Source organism: Esox lucius, chromosome 23, assembly GCF_011004845.1.
Source record: "Esox lucius isolate fEsoLuc1 chromosome 23, fEsoLuc1.pri, whole genome shotgun sequence".
Classification (NCBI taxonomy): Eukaryota; Metazoa; Chordata; class Actinopteri; order Esociformes; family Esocidae; genus Esox; species Esox lucius.
This window is the reverse complement of record NC_047591.1, coordinates 9,141,392-9,146,937: the sequence shown is the minus strand read 5'-3', so window position 1 is coordinate 9,146,937 and position 5,546 is coordinate 9,141,392.

Below are 5,546 nucleotides of genomic sequence, written 5' to 3'. Positions count from 1 at the left end.
GTTATGTTCATTTATTTTTTATTTAACAGAGTGATACCAACTTTGAGGTTAAGTTACTTTGATGCCTTGATGACTGGGGGTATTTAAGCTCTCTGAAGTTATAAGATACATTTAGCAGGTGTATTCCTGGTTCAATGGACAAAGTAGAAAATTGTCAAGATGCCCTCTTGTGGTTGACGATGGACCGTGACTGGCATATTATTATATTCTGTTCCATTCAGTTCTACAAGAGGCAGATTGTATGCCTGATCAAATCATACCTTCTGGTCTTGTTCGTTAATAAGCCTATGCCAGTACCTATGGGATGTGCGGAACTGCTCTGATCGAATTGAACCGTTAACTCCTTAGGTATTATGCACTGGAAGCATAAGGCCGTTTCACACGACTCGCTGCAGATAGAATGCTTGGGAATTAATGAAAGAGTACAGACTGGCCTCGGGCATCAACACCTCAACGACGTCACAGCGCTTAAAGTTAGAAACCAAGTCTACGCGCGCAACTCAGCACAAATAAGCTCATCCATAACAGAACATACTCCACGTGTGCTCTACCAAGGAAGACATAGCTTAGTGTCCAATTTCTTCGTAACTCCCGGATCATCTCGTGAGTATTTACTTTTGGTTGCATATTGTAGTAGTACATTTGAGCTAGCTTGTGTGCATGCATCAGCTAGCTTGATAGTAGTAGCAAGATCGTCTGTAAATCCAATCAGTACAATAGGCTGTAGCTGAGCTGTTAAATTGACGCAAGCAAATTTATTTATACATAGAACCAATTCAATGTGCTTTACCAAGAAAAAGAAAAAATATCTAAATGTAATTGCATAAAAACAAATACTCAAATGAAGACAATTTGATATTACCTCTGATATTATAAGCTAACTAATCTTCAAGTTATATTTGTATTACAAATAGAAAACTCACCCATGATAAATAATTTTCACCACGAATTCCAAAAGTTCCTAGCAAGGTGGCAATAACCAAACAAACAAAGAAAACGTTTGCAGTAGTGTCGTGCCTAATGTGAACTGACCAATGGACTCCGACACCACTTTACGTTCCACTGTGCTCCGGCTGAGGTAGTATTTTGTGCTGTTTATCGAGTTGTGACATTGCCGGCTATGGAGATTACTGCTCAAAGTTCTGCCTTGCCTGGCGCTGGTGACATGCAGCAAGGGAACACCAGGAAAGCTTGGGAGAATGGTAACTCGTTAAGGATCCAAAAAGTAAACTCTTCATGGATTCAAACCATTAGAGTGAGGGTCTGTTGTGTGCTAGATGTGGTGGTGACGTGGTTAAATCGTTGCCCTTCTTCTCGGTGGTTGTAGGCTCTTTATCCCAGAGGTACCAATGTGTTTTCTTGTACGCTGTGCAATGTCAAATATACCAAGCGAAATGCTCTGTGTGAATCAGACTGTTGCTCTAGTATATGGACTATTTCTCTAAAGGATGTGGTGGTACATGCTGCTCTCGACTCTTCAGTGGTTAACAATGACCCCCACCCCCCAATATTACAGACCGGTCAATGTGACCCCCCAGGAAAATAGGGAAAATCCTGGGATCCACTGACCCTGATCCCCCCCAATATACAATACAAACCTATGCCGTTACTACTCACGTAATCATCACAGTTACACAAGCTGCATCAACGCAGCAGCAGGACCGGTATCAGCCAGAGTACTACAAAATGACCTCTAGCAGTCTACTGGTGTGCATGTTTCTGACCAAACTGTCAGAAACCGACTCCATGAGGGCCCAACGTCCTCTAGTGGGACCTGTGCTCACAGCCCAGCAGCTTGATTGGCATTCGCAAGAGAACACCAGAATTGTCAGGTCCGCCACTGGCGCCCCATTCTCTTCACAATGAGCGCAGGTTCACACTGAGCACTTGTGACAGACGTGAAAGAGTCTGGAGACACTGTGGGGACCATCATGTTGCCTACAACATCATTCAGCATGAGCGGTTTGGAGGTGGGTCAGTGATGGTCTGGGGTGGGTTGCACAGACCTCCACTTGCTAGCTAACAGTACCCTGAGTCCATCGTCAGACTTTTACGCTGGTGCAGTGGCCCCTGGGTTCCTCCTGGTGCAGGACAATGCTTGGCTTCATGTGGCCAGAGTGTTTAGGCAGTTCCTGGGTGATGAAAATGTCGATGCCATTGACTGGCACTCACGTTCCCCAGAACTTAATCCAATTGAGAACCTCAGGGACGTTATGTATCGATGCAACTGGCGTTGCCAAGTGGCACTACGGACAGTTCAGGAACTCACTGATGCCCTGATCCAGGTCTGGGAAGAGAGCCCCCAGGACACCATCCACCGTCTCATCAGGAGCATGCCCGGACGTCTGGAGTGCATACAGGCACGCAGGGGCCATACACACCACTCAGTCACATTCTGAGTTGCCGTGATGAAATTCACACAAGTTGGAACAGCCTGTGATTTCAATTGTTTACTTGGATTTTTGGCGGGAGTTTGAATCCAGCCCTCAATCGGTTGGTGATTTTGGTTTCCATTGGCCATTATGTCATTTTGATCTTTAATATATTTCCTTCATCAAGACCCGATGTGGGATCTAAGTGTTCCCTTAATTCTTTTAGCAGTGTACTTACTGCTAATTTGCCATGAACTTGAAGTGACCTCTGTAGCTGTGTTCATATTTGTGATATAGTTACTTACATATTCATTTATATGTGGGCCTACAGTAGTTAACATTGGCCCTTGAATATTGTAATGCCAGTGGAAACCTGTAAAGGAGCCATGTGTTTCCCCAAATTGAAGAACTAATTGGATAATGAGCATTATTTAAGCTCTGCCTTTTTATACTGGTAGATAAGTCCTTAATAATATTAAGACATGAGGCAAATGGTGGCCCTACTCCTTATTAGGTCCTTGATATAATTTTTTGTTCACTCCCTTTTTTGTACAAGTGTAAAAGCGTTGAGTGAAGACCAATGGAACGATTCATGGAATGACTCCTAAGAGTGAATTATTTCGAATGCGTTTTATGATGCTTTTAACATCAGCAGTTGTATCAAAGTGGTTGTACAGAAATCAAGCTTAAAACCCGAAAGAGCAAGCTAGAGCGAAGGACATGGGTTAAGATCAACTCTGTAGGTGGCCCTCAGTAGGGTAGCCATTACTCTCATTACTCTGACAGCGCCATGTGGAAATGTTCAGAATAAACCACCGTTTAGGATCAGCAGCAAATATCTTGTTTCATTAATTACTTCACAAAATACTATATACTCCTCCATGAACTGCCACCTTAACGTGGTGGAGGGGTTTGAGTACCTGAGTGACCCTAGGAGCTATGTTGTCTGGGGCTATATGCCCCTGGTAGGGTCTCCCAAGGCAAACAGGTCCTAGGCGACGGGTCAGACTAAGAGCGGTTCAAAATACCCCTTAATGATGAATAATTATTTGAGTTCCGTGACGTCGCCCGGTATGGCGCAGCCGGGGCCCCACCCTGGAGCCAGGCCCGGGGTTGGGGCTCGCACGCGAGCGCCTGGTGGCCGGGCCTTTCCCCATGGGGCCCGGCCGGGCATAGCCCGAAGGAGCGACGTGGGGCCGCCTTCCCGTGGGCTCACCACCCACAGGAGGGACCATAAGGGGTCGGTGCGTAGAGGATCGGGCGGCAGTCGAAGGCAGGGGCCTAGGCAACCCGATCCCTGGACACGGAAACTAGCTCTAGGGACGTGGAACGTCACCTCGCTGGCGGGGAAGGAGCCTGAGATAGTGCGTGAGGTTGAGAGGTTCCGACTGGAGGTAGTCGGAATCACCTCTACGCACGGCTTGGGCTCTGGAACCACACTCCTTGAGAGAGGATGGACTCTTCACCACTCTGGAGTTGCCCATGGTGAGAGGCGGCGGGCTGGTGTGGGTTTGCTTATAGCTCCCCAGCTCTGCCGCCATGTGTTGGAGTTTACCCCGGTGTACGAGAGGGTCGTTTCCCTGCGCCTTCGGGTCGGGGATAGGTCTCTCACTGTTGTTTGTGCCTATGGGCCGAACGGCAGTGCAGAGTACCCGACCTTCTTGGAGTCTCTGGGAGGGGTGCTGGAAAGTGCTCCAACTGGGGACTCTATCGTTCTACTGGGGGACTTCAACGCCCACGTGGGCAACGACAGTGACACCTGGAGGGGTGTGATTGGGAGGAACGGCCCCCCTGATCTGAACCCGAGTGGTGTTCAGTTCTTGGACTTCTGTGCTAGTCACAGTTTGTCCATAACGAACACCATGTTCAAGCATAAGGGTGTCCATCAGTGCACATGGCACCAGGACACCCTAGGCCGCAGGTCGATGATCGACTTTGTTGTCGTTTCATCTGACCTGCGGCCGTATGTCTTGGACACTCGGGTGAAGAGAGGGGCGGAGCTGTCAACTGATCACCACCTGGTGGTGAGCTGGATCCGATGGCGGGGGAGGAAGCTGGACAGACTCGGCAGGCCCAAGCGTACTGTAAGGGTCTGCTGGGAACGTCTGGCCGAGTCTCCTGTCAGAGAGATCTTTAACTCCCACCTCCGACAGAGCTTCGACTGGATCCCGAGGGAGGCTGGAGATATTGAGTCCGAGTGGACCATGTTCTCCACCGCCATTGTCGAAGCGGCCGTTCGGAGCTGTGGACGTAAGGTCTCCGGTGCCTGTCGAGGCGGCAATCCCCAAACCCGGTGGTGGACACCGGAAGTAAGGGATGCCGTCAAGCTGAAGAAGGAGTCCTATCAGGCCTGGTTGGCTTGTGGGACTCCTGAGGCAGCTGACGGGTACCGACAGGCCAAGCGGACTGCAGCCCGGGTGGTTGTGGAGGCAAAAACTCGGGCCTGGGAGGAGTTCGGTGAGGCCATGGAGAAGGACTATCGGCTGGCCTCGAAGAGATTCTGGCAAACCGTCCGGCGCCTCAGGAGAGGGAAACAGTGCCCTACCAACGCTGTTTACAGTAGAGGTGGCCAGCTGTTGACCTCAACTGGGGATGTCGTCGGGCGGTGGAAGGAGTACTTCGAGGATCTCCTCAATCCCGCCGTCACATCTTCCATTGAGGAAGCAGAGGATGAGGGCTCAGAGGTGGACTCGTCCATCACCCGGGCTGAAGTCACTGAGGTGGTCAAGAAACTCCTCGGTGGCAAGGCACCGGGGGTGGATGAGATCCGCCCTGAGTACCTCAAGTCTCTGGATGTTGTGGGGCTGTCTTGGTTGACACGCCTGTGCAACATCGCGTGGCGGTCGGGGACAGTGCCTTTGGGATGGCAGACCGGGGTGGTGGTCCCTCTTTTTAAGAAGGGGGACCGGAGGGTGTGTTCCAACTACAGGGGGATCACACTTCTCAGCCTCCCCGGGAAAGTCTATGCCAGGGTTCTGGAGAGGAGAATACGGCCGATAGTAGAACCTCGGATTCAGGAGGAACAGTGTGGTTTTCGTCCGGGCCGTGGAACACTGGACCAGCTCTATACCCTCTACGGGGTGTTGGAGGGTTCATGGGAGTTTGCCCAACCAATCCACATGTGTTTTGTGGATTTGGAGAAGGCATTCGACTGTGTCCCTCGCGGCATCCTGT